The sequence below is a fragment of the Panthera onca genome, chromosome D4 (genome assembly GCF_046562875.1).
Source record: "Panthera onca isolate mPanOnc1 chromosome D4, mPanOnc1 haplotype 2, whole genome shotgun sequence".
NCBI classification, from domain to species: domain Eukaryota; kingdom Metazoa; phylum Chordata; class Mammalia; order Carnivora; family Felidae; genus Panthera; species Panthera onca.
The window spans coordinates 72,283,526-72,301,010 of record NC_138351.1 but is presented as its reverse complement, the minus strand read 5'-3'; the positions used below and the strand labels follow the sequence as shown (position 1 = coordinate 72,301,010).

Below are 17,485 nucleotides of genomic sequence, written 5' to 3'. Positions count from 1 at the left end.
AGAATTGTTCAAGAATGTAAAATGATATAGATTATTTCTTAAAATGTGTGTGTTCCACACACCATTAGGCACTCTCGATCCTAAAAAATAAATAAGGCTAGTGAATAATTTTTCCTACTTTTATAAATATTTGATCTGGCCTCCCTAAATACCAGATTAATCTGGTGAAATCTGATGGGACTGTTACAAGTCTCGGAAAATTGTTTGAGAAATTGATGTTTTAGGTTCATGCATTGCTATGGTGTATATAACAAAGGGAGTAAATCTCTTTCCAAACATATTTTGGGTTCTATCATGCTTAAGAATTGTGTGTACATTGTTTAGCTTGGGTCTTCTTCATGTTCCCAGTCTCCGTCTTTTATAAAGAATGTTGTTAATGCTCAGCCAGAAAGCTTTGTCACAGAAAAAGGTGGTAGACCACTGGAATTTCACTCTAGCAAGACAAAATAGCATTTGTGCTATACATTAGCTCCTTCCAAAGAGCTGAATTATTGAGCACCAGGAAACATGCCATAAAAACTAAGGACCATATATTTTACTTTGAAATAATGCTGGGGGAGGGAGGGAGTGAGAGAGAGAAAAAGAGAGAGACACAGAAAGAGATTGTTGATAGAAAATACTACTTAGGGAAGGATAATTTTAGAGTATGGTTGATTTAAGACAGTAACATCTAATTGCTTCATTAAACTGATTATCAAGTCATTTACATTTTTTGTCTCCTTTATTCTGATGACAAATATACCATTTTCCCATCTTGTGCCCTAGTTTTCTCATCTATTTTTACAGCCAATGAATGTTGCTGCATAATTGGGCATTCTCTCTTTTGTTAGTGTTTTATTATACACCTCATACAAGACATGGTAGAAGATTGTTTCTGGTCCATGTCTTCACTGTGCCCCGAGAGTGACAGGAGACCCTAGAGAACCAGTAGTTCAGAGAGAGATCATTCAGATGAAACATGAGGTCGTAAAAAATGCCAGCAAGAGAGCTTGACGCAGTCACTCACACTATCCTAAAGATACCAACCATACCTCTCCGTACAGTGAATTTTACAGATTCCACGTATCTGGATTGGGTAGTGAAGAGTCTAGAATCAGACTGTCCAGGTTTAAATCCCAGTTCCATCACTTCTTAGCTGTGGGATCTTGGGTAGGTGGCTTCACCTTTTCTGGTGGTGGCAGCAAAGTCTGCCAGACTGGTTCTCTGATGTGACCTTGGCTGGGGCTGCTCAGCCTGCCCTTGTTCTGCTAGGTGAAAACTTCCCAGCAATTTTAATAAACTTCTTATCACTTAATTCAGCCATAATTTATTCTGTTGCTTGTAACTAATGCCTCTAAATAGACACAGCCATCTAAAAGTAGCATGACCATGTCTCCATACATTTTAGTTCCCTTCTACTACCAAACTTCCATTGTATTTATTGTCCTAAAATGGACATGTAACATTCCATACCAAAACCAGTGGTGCTGTAGCCAGCCATTCAGTGTTTGCAGTGCCATCTGCTTTATCCATAAAATAGCAGTCTGCAATTATTTGATATTTCTTTTGCCTGTTCTACCAGCAAGTATTTATTGAGTACATAACAATGCTGGATCTACGTTAGGTATTAAAGTTTCATTATTTTTTAATGAATTTTTATTGCATACTTAATATAGCAATCTATTCTTTTTATTAAAAGTTGGAACGTTACAGAGTCAAGGCATGACCCCTCAAGGCCTCTCCACACCTTCATTAAAAAAAATTTTTTTTTAATGTTTATTTATTTTTGAGATAGAGTGCCAGTGGGTGGGGGGGGGGGGTGCAGAAAGCCAGGGAAACACAGAATCCAAAGCAGATTCCAGGTTGTGAGCTGTCAGCACAGAGCCCGACACGGGCTTGAACTCACGAACCGTGAGGCCATGACCTGAGCCGAAGTCAGACGCTTAACCCACTGAGCCACCCAGGCGCCCTTCCACACCTTCTTAAGTGTAAATATATTTCAAGTTTAAAGTAATTTTCTAGATATCTTTCTCTACATATAAACAATAATAGAAACTAGATGGAAAAACAGAAAGCCACTCTACGTGTTCTGGGTGTAAGGACTTAAGATAGGTAGTAGGGACTTACACAGTCATTGGACCAGAAGGACTAGAGGAATGAAGGGCATGCTACTTCTAAATGGGTTTATCAGTTAGAGGGATTAGTTGTATGCAACAGAAATGTCTTTAGCTGATTGAAGCAGAAAAAGTCCTTATTAAAAATGATTAGAATGTTGAAATAATAGAAGAATCTTCTGGGTATCCTCTAATGAGCAAAGGACTGTTCAAAAATATACAACCAGCTCAGACCCTGGGAAGTCCATCTCTCTGCCTCCAACATATTACCCACTCATGCTGGCGAATGGGTACGTGCTACCGCGTCCCTAAGGAGTCGTGGTGGGAGTTGCCAATCCTGCAACCTTGGGAATGCAGGTGCTTTTTCCATATAAATCCACCCCATCTTTCACTACTTCCTGTTCCTTCATCCCACCAAAATCTCATTTTCCACTTAGCAACCCTGGGACAGAGTATGGAAAAAGTACACAGGGAAATCCTGGAATCATGATGATACACTTGGATGAATGTGGGGACTGACAGAACAGTTCAGAGACTTTAGGAATACTGTACAGTGAATCTTTCTTATGTAATGTTCTGTCTCCACCAAAAACATTACATAATCAATGGGCACTTGTGCACCACTGCCCTAGGAAACTTTCTGGTTTCTGCCTCATGAATCCCACTGACCATTCTTGTGTGTGTGAGTGTGTGTGCGTGTGCGTGTGTGTGTGTGTGTTTATGATATTGGAGCATGCTTCCAACTTTGGGTAGCACAGTATTTAATAGTGAAAAGAGTAAAACAGATTCAGAGCAAGAATTCTTGATGCCACTGTTAGTATATAGTCCTGTAGAGGAATTATTGCCAATACAATAAAATCCAAGCAGTCCGAGAGCCCTTATGAACTCTTCACCTTCACACCTTCTTTTTTTTTAATTTTTAAATTTGTTATTCATTTATTTTTATTTAAGAAGTTTTAGTTAACATGCAGTACAATATTGGTTTTAGGAGTAGAATTCAGTGATTCATCACTTACATACAATACCCAGTGCTCACCACAACAAGTGCCCTCCTTAGTATCCATCACCCATGTAGCCCATCTCCTACCCACCATCTCCCTCTATCAACCCACTGTTTGTTTTCTATCATTAAAAGTCTCTTATGGTTTGTTTACCCCTCTTCCCTTTTTTTCCCCTTCCCTTATTTATCTGTTTTGTTTCTTAAATCCCACGTATGAGTAAAATCATATGGTATTGGTCTTTCCCTCCTTGACTTATTTTGCTTAGCATAATACATTCTAGCTCCATCCACATCATTGCAAATGGCAAGATTTTATTCTTTTTGATGGCCGAATAATATTCCTTTGTATATATACCACATCTTCTTTATCCATTCATCAGTCAATGGACATTTGGGCTCTCTTCATAGTTTGGCTATTGTTGATAATGCTGCTATAAATATTGGGGTGCATGTACCCCTTCAAATCTTTTTTTTTGTATTTTTGTATCCTTTGAGTAAATACCTAATAGTGCAATTGCTGGATCGTAGGGTAGTTTTATTTTTAGTTTCTTGAGAAGCCTCTGTACTGTTTTCCAGAGTGGCTGCACCAGTTTGCATTCCCATCAGCAGTGCAAGAGCGTTCCCCTTAATAACTATAAATAAGGCAACTATTTGTGTCAGTTTCCCTAGGAATGTCCTGGTTTACCATTGTTGTCTCCAATTATCAATAGTGTTCAAGATTGAATGAAAAATTCCATAATCACCCTGTTTATAAAAGATTCCCTCCCTCTGGGAGTCATTATCCCAGTAAATCTCTATAGGGTTTTAAATCCCTAACTAGTTTAGCCATGTTCCCTAATGTTTGGAACAGATGTTTTCTGATTTCTTGTTTTCCACTCATGCCTTTTGAAATAATACTTCGGATTTCCCATTGCCTCTCAAGCATGCCCTCGTCTTGCTGACTTTGGTTACCTTTTTCTCTATGAGCATATTAGCAGACAGGCACTATGTTCCTTTCACTCTCTATTCTATGATTAGAATCCTTGATGGCCAACACCCAAGATTACAAGGTTGGCAGTTTCTGGAAATTTGTAATGGCTAAGGGAAAACTCATGATGTAATGTTAAGCAGAAGAAGGATATACAACTATTTCCATGTGTGTTACTAATTATGATTTTTTAATAGCTATGACTGGAAACAGTAATTTGAACTGGTAACTTTTCTTATCACCTCATGAGAAGATTATGAATCAAATATTATTTTGCCTTTTCTTCATGCAAATTATTTTTATTTCACAATTCAAACAAAGTCATATCATATTTTATAATCAGAAAAGGGATGTAAAATTAATGCAAAAGTGTTAGTGGTCTCTTTGGCCTTAAGAAGTTCAATGTCCAGAAAGTTCTAGAGGTGCTCCATCAATCTTTTAGTGGATGGATTTTATTTTTATTTATTAAAAAATTTTTTTAGTACAGTTGATACACAATATTACATTAGTTTCAGGTGTACAACATAGCTATTCAATTTTTCTTCTGCTACCCCAAGTGCTCACCCCAAGTGTAGCTACCGTCTGTCACCATTCAAGGCTGCTACAATATCATCAATTATGTTCCCTGTGCTGTGCCTTTTATTTTCCTGACTTATTCATTCCATAACTGGAAGCCTGTATCTCCTACCTCCCTTCATCTGGTTTGCCCATCCCCCTACTTTACCTCCCCTCAGGCAACCAAGTAGATGGATTGTAGATTAGTGACAAACTCCTCTACTTTTCCTTATTGACATATGAAAAGAGACTCTGAAAGACAGATTTTTAGGGCTTCTGTACAGAGTCTTGTGTGTTTCCTCCAGAGGAAGTAGAGTCAAGGTCTCCTTTGTTTTTCAGAAAACCTCTCATTAGAAACTTTCAGGAACTCCTAAATTTGTCAAGCTTTGTATTAACCCAGTTCGCAGTGAACCAGGGAAATTTGACTGGAGGCTTCTGCATCACTGGGACAGATGGCTGGTTCTAGGCCCAGCTATTTCCTCTTCATATTCCAAACATTGGTTATATTATTTAATCCAGAATAAGACAATCAGTTAAGCATTGTGGAGGATCTCTGAGTAACTTGACCTTGTGAGAATGCTCATCTCTTCAGAGATGGCCAGCATGGTGTTGTGAAAAGAATATGACTTTCCAAATCAGGTTGGCCTTCGTTTGAATCTTTAATCCACCACTATCAGCTTTGTGTCTTTGGACATTATTGTTTTAAAACCCTTGTGACATTATTTCCTTAGAATAATCACAACTTGTCATTGATGGTTGGGAACATTTTAAAAGTGTCTTCTATGGTGCCTGATTTTGTAACAGGTACTCAGTACCTGTTAGGCAAATGATCTGCTTTAGCAGCTGGGATACAAAGATTGGCAAGTGTCCTAATTTTCAATTAGTTTTCCATGAATGCAGGGCCACCCCCAGTCCAGAGGGTGTCAGTGTTACTTCTGAATGCATGCATGGGAGAGAAGGGGGACCAGCAAGTGGAGTAGGATTATTGGTGTTACTGCTTTCATTTTTGCCATATGTTGTTGCTGTTACAAGGCTAGTCCTGCTCACCTGGATGGGTGCCTGTCTACAGTTGAGGAAATGATTTTTTTAATTAAAAAAATTATTTTAATGTTTATTTCTGAGAAAGAGACAGAGACAGAGCATGAATGGGGGAGGGGCAGGGAGAGAATGGGAAACACAGAATCTGAAGCAGGCTCCAGGTTCTGAGCTGTCAGTACAGAGCCCCATGTGGGGCTCGAACTGACGGACCCATGAGATCATGACCTGAGCCGAAGTCAGATGCTCAACTGATCGAGTCTCCCAGGTGACCCTAGGAAATGGTTTTGAAGGTCTGGATTCCTGCCAGTGTCGTAGTGGTTCCTGGCTGGGCTACTGTGCTCTGTCCTTGGTCACATTCTTCAACCAGCTCAGCACTATGATAGAGTGGCCAAGTCTGCAGGACTTATTGCCCCTAGCCACCAGCTGCCTTTCTCCCTAAAACCTAGCCTTGTCTTGAGGCTCCACCACCTTCTCAAGGAAAATCAACCTTTTTTGTTTTCTCTCAATGACTTCTCCTTTTTTGTACTTGTCACTTACTTCTAGCATTGGCACCCTGGTTCATCCCATGTTTCCCTGATCTTGGACTTTTAGGGGGACAGGGACTGCAGTCTCCATCCTTTCCTCTTTGTAGATTCTGGGCTTCTAATGCACATTGATACATTCCCTACCTAGAGCTTTCAGGGAAGATGGACAGCCTTTCCCCAGGTGAAAAATGACTGCTGGCTTTATAGTTGCATAATCAACAGTAGCCACAGAAGTGAACTTTCACAGAACATAGACCAGGTCACAGGGGGCTACTTTCTGGGTGTCTTCTGCAATCAAGATGTGACTGCAGAATAAACACAAAGCAAAGCAAAACAAAGCAAATAAAGCCCTTGTGCTTCATCAGTCATCGCTATTAGAGTTGTATTTGGCCAATTCTAAGACAACATTAACAATGGATGCAGCATTATTTTGGTTCCACTAAGGAAAATACAAAAGTAAGCAGGTAAGCAAACCAAAAAAACTTTTGCCGATAAAACCACAAAGCATCATTGATTGTAAGATCCATCCCAATTGCAGAGAGGGCAAAATATGAAAACAAAACAAAACAAGGACAGGGGCTTCTGGGTGGCTCAGTTGGTCAGGCAACCTACTTTGGCTCAGGTCATGATCTCACAGCTTGTGGGTTTGAGCCCTGTGTTGGGCTCTGTGCTGACAGCTCAGAGCCTGGAGCCAGCTTCGGATTCTGTATCCCTCTCTCGCTCTGCCCCTCACTTGCTCATGCTCTCTCTCTCTCTCTCTCTCTCTTAAGAATAAATAAAACATTAAAAAAAATTAAAAACAAACAAACAAAACAAGGACAAAAACTGAACGCAAGAAAACAAACCTGAGACTTTAGAGTGGATGAAAGACGATAGATGACTTTTCCATCAGTGGGAATAAAGGAAACTCCTCCCTCAGTCAGTGGTTAGGAGACTACCCAGGCCAGACAGCATCCTGCAGATTCAGAGTAAGGCTAACAGGTTTGGGGTAAGGAGGCCGGGAGGAGGGAATAATGAGGTGGCTTTACTTGGTCTGCATTAAATGCAAGCATGTTAAATTCATGAGTGAACCACTCCCCCCCATTTTAAGTCTTTGTTTCAAACTTAGAATATATATATTTCTCCCTTCTTTCCATCTGGACTTTGTTGAAAACCTCAGGTCAAGCCAGCTTGAAAAAAAATACAGTGGAGTTACCTTCTAGAGTATGACATCATGTCTCCTCTGTTTCTCATTATAAAGTTGAGTTTCAGATGTTAAAATCATATCCTCCTCGCCCTTCTTGGCTTTCTTTTCCCCCTCCCCCCACAACTATCCCATCTTGTTGGAGTTCCATTGTTTTTACAGTTGAACCACAGTGCCAGACACACAAAATTATTAACCTGACATTGGGAAAACATCTTCTGACTAAGAATTCAGCCTCTATAGTTTTTAACTCTACAGGGTTTTTCATGTTTCTTCACCAGCTGCAGGTCTGCATATCATTTTTAACTTTCCAGTTTTGCCTGCTCTACAAGACGCTGTACTGATAAATGAAAAACTTAGGATTTGTTAGAAAACATTACATAGTTTTTTGGGCAACATTTGAGATCATAACATAGCTTATAAAATAATGTATACAGTTTCATTTAAATTTTATAAAATAAATACTGATATAATTTTTAAAAAATTTAAAATAGTGGAAATATGGCACAATAATGGAACAGTGTTTTTTATTAACACTGGAAGATATAGAAAGACTATATAAAAATTTTAGCTATCAGCACAGAGCCTGACATGGGTCTTGATCCCACAAACTGTGAGATCATGACCTGAACCAAAATCAAGAGTTGGACGCTCAACCGACTAAACCACCTAGGAACCCCTGAAAAAAATTTTTTAGGAACAAGAATTCATAGGGAAACTACAACTTGAAATATAGCCCAAGTTATTATTTGAGTAAGTGTGGCCCCTACTATTTTATTAAAGAGGCATATTTGTCCAAGGTACCTATAAATATGTGTGAAAAATAGCAAACTAGTCGTTTCTAAAATAAATTACATTTTACAGAATTATGACAGTGGGATATATGAAGCTATCATCTACTTCTACTCTGCCATCTCTAAGCATCTATTCAGAGAAGCTGTAGAAAACTAGAAAGCAAGTAAAAGGGAACTAGCAAAAGTGTTGGTTGTGGAAGGAATGTAACCAGCAGGTAAAGTGCTTTAGGTAAGAATAGACAAGGAGAAACAGATGGGAAGGTGCATTTATAAATACGTATAAAACTTTGTACATTATAAAGGGAACACATTTTTTTCATAATCTATGGATATTTAAAAATATATGATCATCTATTAAGGTATAAAAATTGTCAATATGTATGGAACCACAAAAGCTCCTGAATAGCCAAAGCAATCTTGAGAAAGAAGAACAAAGCTGGAGGTATCTCACTTTTTCTAGATAACTACAAAGTTGTGGTAATGGAAACAGTATGGAACCGGCACAAAAGTAGGTATCTAGATCAATCGAATAGAGAGCCCAGAAATGAACGGACAGTTGTATGGTTAATTCATCTACGACAAAGGAGGCAAGAACATACAGTGGAGAAAAGATAGTCTTCAATAAATGCTGCTGGGAAAACTGGACAGCTACATGCAAAATAATGACACTGGGCTACTTCATTACACCATATACAAAAATAAACTCAAAATGCATGAAGGACCTAAATGTGAGACCTGAAACGATAAAAATCCTAGAAGAAAACACAGGCAGTGATTACTTTGACATTGGCCATTGCAACACTTTTCTAGATAGGTCTCTTCAGGCAAGGGAAACAAGAGCAAAAATAAACCATTTGGACTATGCCAAAATAAAAAGCTTTTGCATAGCAAAGGAAACCATCAACAAAATGAAAAGGCAGCCTACTGAAAGGGAGAAGATATTTGCAAATGATATGTCCAATAAGGAGTTAATATCCAAAATATATAAAGAATTTATTTGATTCAACACCAAAAAACCCCCAAATAATCCAATTAAAAATGGGCAGAAGACCTGCACAGACATTTTCCCAAAGAAGGCATACAGATGGCCAACAGACACATGAAATGAAACAGACACAGATATAAGTGAAACCACAATGAGATATCACTTTATACCTGTCAGAATGGCTAGAATGAAAAGAACAGGAAATAACAAGTGTTGGCAAGGATGCAGAGAAAGGGGAATCCTCTTGCATTGTTGGTGGGGATGCAAACTGGGAAACAGTATAGAGGTTTCTCAAGAACTAAAAATAGAAATAGCATACAATCTAGTAATTTCACTACTGGGTATTTATCCCCAACCCCCAACAAAATTGAAAACTCTAATTTGAAAAATATATGCACCCCTATGTTTATGGCAGCATTATTTACAATAGCCAAGATATGAAAACAACCCAAGTGTCCTTCAATAGATGAATGGATAAAGAATTGATACACACACACACACACACACACACACACACACACACACACACACTGGAATATTACTCAGCCATAAAAAGGATAAGATCTTGCCATATGGACAACATGGATGGACCTAGAGGGTATTATGCTAAATGAAATAAGTCAGAGAAAGACAAATACAATGTGATTTTATTTATATGTGGAATCTAAAAAGCAAAACAAATGAATAAGCAAACAAAAACCAGAAATAGACCCATAAATACAGAGAACAAACTGATGGTTGCCAGAGGGGAGGTGGGTGGATGGGATAGGCAAAATGGGTGAAGGGACGTGGGAGATACAGGCTTCCAGTTGTGGAATGAATAAATCACAGGAATAAAAGGTAGAGTATAGGATAAGTAGAATATAGTAAATGGTATTGTAATAGTGTCATATATAGTGACATATATATATATATAGTGTCATAATAGTGACAGATAGTAGCTACATTTCTGGTGAGAATAGTATAACAGATAGCCTTGTCCAGTCACTATGCTATATACTTGAAACTAATGGAACATTGTGTGTCAAGTGTACTTCAATTAAATCCGTTATCAATAAACTTAAATACTAAAAATAATTCATATCCCATTGTTTGATCCACTGAAACAAAATTAGAAATTAAAAATTAAAAATTAAATCAGCTCACTGGAAACATTTTAAAAACTGTCAGGTGCTGATTCTTTTTCGCTGTTTATGTGTTCTCCCATTTTATATAGTAATAGAATTTTTAATTTAGCACTTAGCCATCCAGCGAAAGACTACATTTCTCAGGATCCTTTGATTCTAGATGTGGCCATGTGACTAAATTCTAATGTGGATGGCAGTGATATGAGCAATGTATACTTTGCAAATCCTTTCCTTCCCTCTTATGCTTCTTCTGTGGGCTAGAATGTGGATATGATGTTAAGAACTACTTCAGTGATCTGAAATCATGATGTGGAGACCACATACTGTGGAAATTGGGTGGTAAATATCTTAGCAAGATAGAAAAAGGTCGAGCTGTCCTCAGCCCTAGCCTCCTACATGGACATTTACCTTATTTTAACCACTCTCCGCTAGGGCCTCTCACAGCAGCCAAACCTGATTTCTAACTAATTTGTCTCTTTTCTTGAGTTAAGTAGGAAAAAAAATTGCAGCTAGGATTATTGAAAATGATGATGAGAACACTGAATGTAAGTTCTTTATTTTAGCGGGGGAGGGACAGAGGGAGACGGAGAGAGAGAACCGTAAGCAGGCTCCACCACGGCTTGGAGCCCGAGGTGGGGCTTGATCTCACAACCAGGAGATCAGGATCTGGAGATGCAAAATTCTATACCCATCTGTGATAAAATTCAAGGAAAACTTAAGGATAGACAGAAATACCTTAATATGAGAGTAAGTCTCTCAATCTAACATCAACATTCTGCTAGTGGCAAATGCTAAAGGCATTTTATCAAGAGGACAGGAATATTAGCTCTCATCATTTTTCTCCTTTCAAAATTTTTTTAACGTTTATTTATTTTTGAGACAGAGAGAGACAGAGCATGAACGGGGGAGGGGCAGAGAGAGAGGGAGACACAGAATCGGAAGCAGGCTCCAGGCTCTGAGCCATCAGCCCAGAGCCCGACGCGGGGCTTGAACTCATGGACCGTGAGATCATGACCTGAGCTGAAGTCGGATGCTTAACCGACTGAGCCACCCAGGCACCCCTCCTTTCAGTTTTACTGATACGTAATTGATATATAGCACTGTATGACATATTTCCTCATTTTTAAAAATAGCTTTTTGGTAGTTCAAGCCAAGAACAAGGCAACACTGTCATTATTTCTTAGTGATATGCTCAGTGAAAAACAAACAACAACAACAACAAAGCCTAGACAGAAAAGAATAATGGAAATAAGGAAGTCAGTTAAAAAAACTATACTATGATTTTGCTATATATGAGAAACAACCCACTGATGAGTATGATGGAAAATATATAATTATAATTTCTACAAAAGTAATTTTTAAATTAACTAAGGAAGAAACTTAAAATGATATACAGAGAGTGTTCAAATACAAATGAATAAATGGAGGTATAACGTGTTTCTGATAGATTGACCCAATATATTACCAATTCTTCTTGGGTTAAAAAATAAACATTTTTAACACTGTTTTTAGTGGGCATAATTAATATAGTAAAATGTAAAAACTTTGATTTTATAGTTCAATAAATTTTTACAAATGTATATACCCCTTATGACCACTACACAAGATATAGAACATTTTCATATCCCTAGAAAGTTTCCTTATGTTCCTTCCCAGCCAACATTCCAACCCAAAAGTAATTACATTGTGGTATCTGTTATCGTGGATTAGTTTTGCCTGGTATTGAAATCCGTAAAAACGCAACTCTACAGGAGGGTCTTTGACATATATCATTTTTTGTTTCTTTTCCTCTGTGGGGGAAAAATAATCTTAAAATTTGAATAGGTTTTTAAATGATAATTTAAAAAGGAATAAAAAAAGTAGAGAGTGAATTGCCTACAACATAGCTAACATGAAGTACTTCACAAACCTGCTTTGCTTCCGTTCAGTCTACTTCACTAGCTGATTTTTTCTGTGCTCATTTTGTGGTACTAATTTTAATAGTGTTCCTTTGTGTAAATTGATTTTCCCAGAACTCACCAGACCATAGGTCTGGATAGGGTGATTGTAGTAATAAATTCTCCTGGCACTTGTGCAAGACTAACAAAGAATGTCCAGGCTTTTAAAGTCTTACCTGGTTATTTTTGTGGTGTCTTACTTTAGCTCATGTTGTTCCTCCCTATGCACTGTTTTGAATATCTAATGTTCACGAAACTTGCCGAGAATTTTAAGTCAGCATCATCACTGCTGCTGGTGTCCGCCATGATGACATTGATGACATTGCCAAATGACTACATTTCTTTTCCTTCCTTGGGGAAGTAGCTCCTTTACCTCTCTTCTGCTGTCTACTCCAAGGTACTAGGTATGCCCTTTTATTCCATCCCAGTTAGAGAGTAGTCTCCCAAGCAAAGTTCATTTGAACTTTTTCCAGACACAAATGAATGCAGACAAATGAATACCCAAGCCACCTAGTCCACCTCTATGTGTCATGTCCAAATATGAATGAATCTTCCTACGATCATCTATAATACCCAAGAACGCATTCCTAGGCTGAGTTAGAAGGGATGGTGCTCCATTCCATTATCAATTTTCGCATTTTCCTTCACACAGGTGGAAACTCTACATCAGCAATGACTGTATTGCTAATACTTGTTTGACTTCAGTTAAACATTTGGCTTAATGGCCCTCATTTCCTTTCTCCAAATGACAAGTCACTATCTTTCCCTATATTCCAGTGACACTGAAGCACAACTGATGGACTCTAGTGAAACAAGTGGCAGGGAGGCCCAGGACAGACAGTGAAAAATCTTGACTCTAAACCAATGAATCAACTAAAGAGGCAAAAACCTCCCTAAGAAAGAGGACTGACCTTCTGAGCTTTTGCCCCTCAGGGAATATTAGTTTCACCTTTCCTGCTAACGTGATGGCAACCAGGCTGGGAACTTGGGATAGATTATTTATTCAATGTGACAGCCTCTCCTCCTCTTTCTCTCCCTCCTACCCTTTACCCATGACCTTTCCAGACTCTTCAAGGTTTCGTAAAACAAATATCATCAAAGAATCAGACTTAGGTGGTTAAGCATTGATCACCTGAGTTACCTTTGTTTCCCTTTGTCTCAGAAAACAAAACTAAACAAAACACCCCACTCAAACAAAAAACCACATTTAAACATTTCCCAGGCGCTCTTTACCTATAGAAATTAATGGCAGCAACAGCAGCCTTTTAAAAATGTTAAATTATCTCACTGATTCTCAGAAAAAACAAAAGTGCTGTAGTTCCAACTGCCTGTGTGGTAGAAAGAAAGATGAATTCTTGAAAAAGGCCGGTTGAGTACGGCTTTCTCTTGTTAAAAGAGAGATTACTCAATGGGAACTGAAAGATCACAAATCTGCTTTTGGAACCGAAAGATAGAGTTATAATACCTTCGCAGAAATAAAACCTCCTCCCTCATTGAGCTACTCAAACATTGCACTGCTTGAATAATGTGCTAAGTTAAGTAGGGAGGCCTGTGATGCAGTAATTACCCCAAGGAGGCTGCAGGGAAAGGAAAGTACATTCCAGACACCTAATCATTTACAATTGAGTTTAATGAGGTAGTAATTTACAGCTTTGGGGGTGGAAGTATGGAAAGGTCCCTGCCAGTAACTGGGCAGACTCTTTTAAAATCCTGAAGTTTAATGAAGGCATTGGAGGGTGGAATCATGCGGCCAACCTTGTGTAATTCCATCTGCTCTGTGCTTGGACAGGAAGTAAATGACAGGGCACTTGGGACCTACATCTGGAAACAACATGTTTCAAAGGATTTTATAAATCCTGAAGTAAAAGAGGAAGAAGAAGAAAGAAAAAGAAGAAGAAGAAGAAGAAGAAAAAAAACAGAGGTGAAAGGGCATAGTTATGCGGGGGATGGGGAGGCACAACAGAGAAGGGTCAGTGCAGGTTCTTTTTAGTTGGAAGAAATAACATTTTCTAATGTCATGGTCAGTCATTGATAATAACTGACAAAGCATGCTCACCAAGCCCTGTGTGCAAACACATCGGACTGAGCTTTCCTTTTTGGATAGGATTTGGGTGAAGACTACAAAGCAGTCCAGGTCCACTGAACTTACCCGAACACCCCTTGTCAGTCTTTCAGTAATGTTGCTGGCACCTTCTTTATTGTCATCACTGAATGGTTCATAATTTACTGGGTTAATTGAGTTGTTCATTGGTACTTTTTAAATGCAGCTAGCACATGAAGGGGGTTTATCTTAAAGAGGCAGAAAAGGCTCAAGGCACAATTACGGAGCACGGGGGCAAAAAGTAGCTACTAGACTGGCTTTTCAGTAATCACACCAATGATGGACATATACACAAATCAGGATTTGATAGTGTTTTCTTCTCACTAGGGCTGGCTGTTCTTCATATTTTATTTTGTGTTACCCCGTTTCAACTCTCCCAAAGCAAGCCTCGTGCTCCCCAACATCCAAATCCTCCAAAACACTCTCCTGTTTGTAGCCAAGTTTTCTCATTCTTCTCTAGATGTTTCTGAAAGTAGGGAAGAAAGTGGATGGAATAATGAGAGTAGATGAAATGGAATAGAGAAGAGTCATTACATTTCTTGAATTTTAAGAGCATGGATCCAGGTTCAAACTCCTCTTTCCAGCAGTCTATCACAAAATATTTAAGAAGAAGGTATTATGTGCCTGTGCGCCAGGCAGGCGAGTGGTGTTAAAGGGAAACCAGACTTAACAGCAATCAATGCTACTTATCGTGATCACAATCACATTCATAATTGAAATCAGTGCTTGAGCATTTACCCCATGGTAGGTGGTTTCTGTGTATTGTTTTTTGATACTTTCTGAAAGTATGAAACAGGCCATACTTTTATCCCATTTTGCAGATGAGAAACCAGAGGCTCAGAGAAGTAAATAGCTCAAGGATAGGAAGGATAATAAGTAGAATGGAGAATTCAAACTCAAGTCTCTGATTTGAGAGCCTGCAGTCTTAATTCCTTTGTTATATTGCCTTCAATGTTATATGTTTGGATATCAGATTGTAGGGACTTTAAAAAGATTTGGCCACAAGGCAGAGTGAGGGTCCCGATGGCATTTAGGAAACCATTCCATTCCCCCCAAAGCAAAAATTCAATCTTTAAAGTATCTCATATGATATTTGAACTACCGGATACAGGAAAAGAAGGGTTTTTTTCTCATGTAATATATATTTTTTTACCATAGCTTTTCGAATCTGGCTCAGAAAAAGGGGGAAATTAGTGGGAAATTAGTTTTCCAAAGCTTTATTTTTCTATTTTCCAGAGAATGAATTGTTTTCCATGTCTTATTTTGAACACAGTCTTTTTCTGATTAAAAATCATAAATAAGTTTTTTAGTTTCTCAAGATCTATAATCTACCTTTTGAAAGTCTGGGTAAAATCTGCACACTGGAATAATAATTATTCTTTGGAAAGCTATATGTGCCTATTCACAATAGGAAACATGTGACAAGGTGTTTAGTTATGGTTTCAATCTGCATGAACTGGGGAGGGCTTTCACGTTAAATAAATCTTCACATATGTGACAAAAACAAGCTTCCATACACCACCGGTAATGCCAGCAGTGAAATCTGAGACCAGAAGTGCTAATGAGGGTGGAAAAAATTTGAAAATTTTAATATTAAGCTCCTATTTCTCTCTCTTTTCAAGCCTGCAGAGTTAAAAGCCTGATTTTTGGAGTTTTCTTTGGTACTGCTAATTTATTTCTAGTTTTAAGGACATTATACTGCTAATCTTAGAAAAACAAATCTCTTACTTGGAAAAAGTATACTTAGTTAGCCACAAATAAGACTATCATCACTCTATAGAAGGTCATAGAGCTATTAAGTCAGCAACTTCCCATTCCCTGGACCAGTGGGTACCAACTTGTCTTGGATTGTTGATATCAGATACTACTCTCATGATGCAAGTTGTGCCGTATTTATCACCTCTCATATACCTTTGGCATGACTCAAACACAAATTGAAAATAAAAATTAAATCCGTGTATCTACTAAAATTCACTTTGATTCTCTTTTTTATCCTTTGGAGAAGGATACCAATGTTCCATTTGTTTAGCATAAATGGGGGTTGGGCTCTTCTATTAAATAGATTTTCTTGTTTGTTTCTCCAGAAATTTTACCTCTTCAATTGCAGGCTTTAAAACTTGCAGCCAGATTCTGTGGATATCTCTAAAATGTATGAGTTCCTTATCTACTTTTTCAAAAAAGGTACTGAATACAACTCAGTTGTATCCTCCCAACCTCCAATCATTGTTCTAAACACGTGTCTTATGCTGCCCTGTATTCGGACATCTTGCAGGAGAATCGCTGCTGAGGTGTGAAGGGCTCTGGAGGTGTGAAGGGCTGTGGTAAGGCTGAACGAAACCAGACTAGGTCATTTATGTTCTTGTAAAGGCTTCTGGAAATTGTGTGTGTCTATGTGGGAGTGTGTTCTCTCTAGTACCTCACCGTTGGTCACTTTTAAGCTTCTGTGGTTGGAATACCTAACCCTAAACTTGTGGCTCTGAGAGAACCCACTAAGCTTCTTGTGTGTAAGCTTGGGTTTTGTGACATCTGCTTGGGTCATTTAGAGGCTGTGGTTGTTCCATTTCTCATTCTGGATTGTGTAGTAGATATATGAGATTGCCAGATTACTCACCTCTGAGTAAGTAGGCAATTTCTCTAATGTTATGCTTATTTTGCCAACTATTAAATGATTTCACAAGTCTCCATGGCAAATCTCCCTTCTATTATAGACCCTACTTCACTAATGATACTGCCATCTATTTCAATCACCTCATCAGAGGCACAGGTTGTGGCATGAGGCTTTGGGGTACGTGATTTGAAAGTCAGGTACAGCTGACTTTAAATATCTGCTCCCTAACTGGATAATTGCATCATCTTAGGCATGGTCATTTATTTATCCCACTGATCCATTTAACAAAAATTTATTGAATATTTGCTACGTGCCGGGCAATGTTCTGGGCCTTTAGGGTAGAGTTCCTGGAAGCTATAGATCAGTTGGGGACAACAGGCAACAAACAAATGAGTGATTATATGGTATGCCAAATGGTGGTGGGGCACAAGGGAGGTGGAGGACAGGGTGTGAGAGAGGGAGACAGGTCAGGGGATATTTACGAAAGCTGTTTCAGTGGAGTGCTTGGGAAGAAAGCCTAACAGGAATGCATTCGAGAGAGAATGGGAAGAGTGGGATTTGAGACACTCTGTA

At 38.5% G+C, this 17,485-nt stretch overlaps 1 protein-coding gene across 1 annotated transcript in view; it reads left to right on the top strand.

Annotated features, from left to right (window-relative positions):
• The window catches only part of LPAR1 (lysophosphatidic acid receptor 1), a 359,348-nt gene that overhangs the window by 94,144 nt on the left and 247,719 nt on the right, over nucleotides 1-17,485 (top strand). The window lies entirely within an intron of this gene.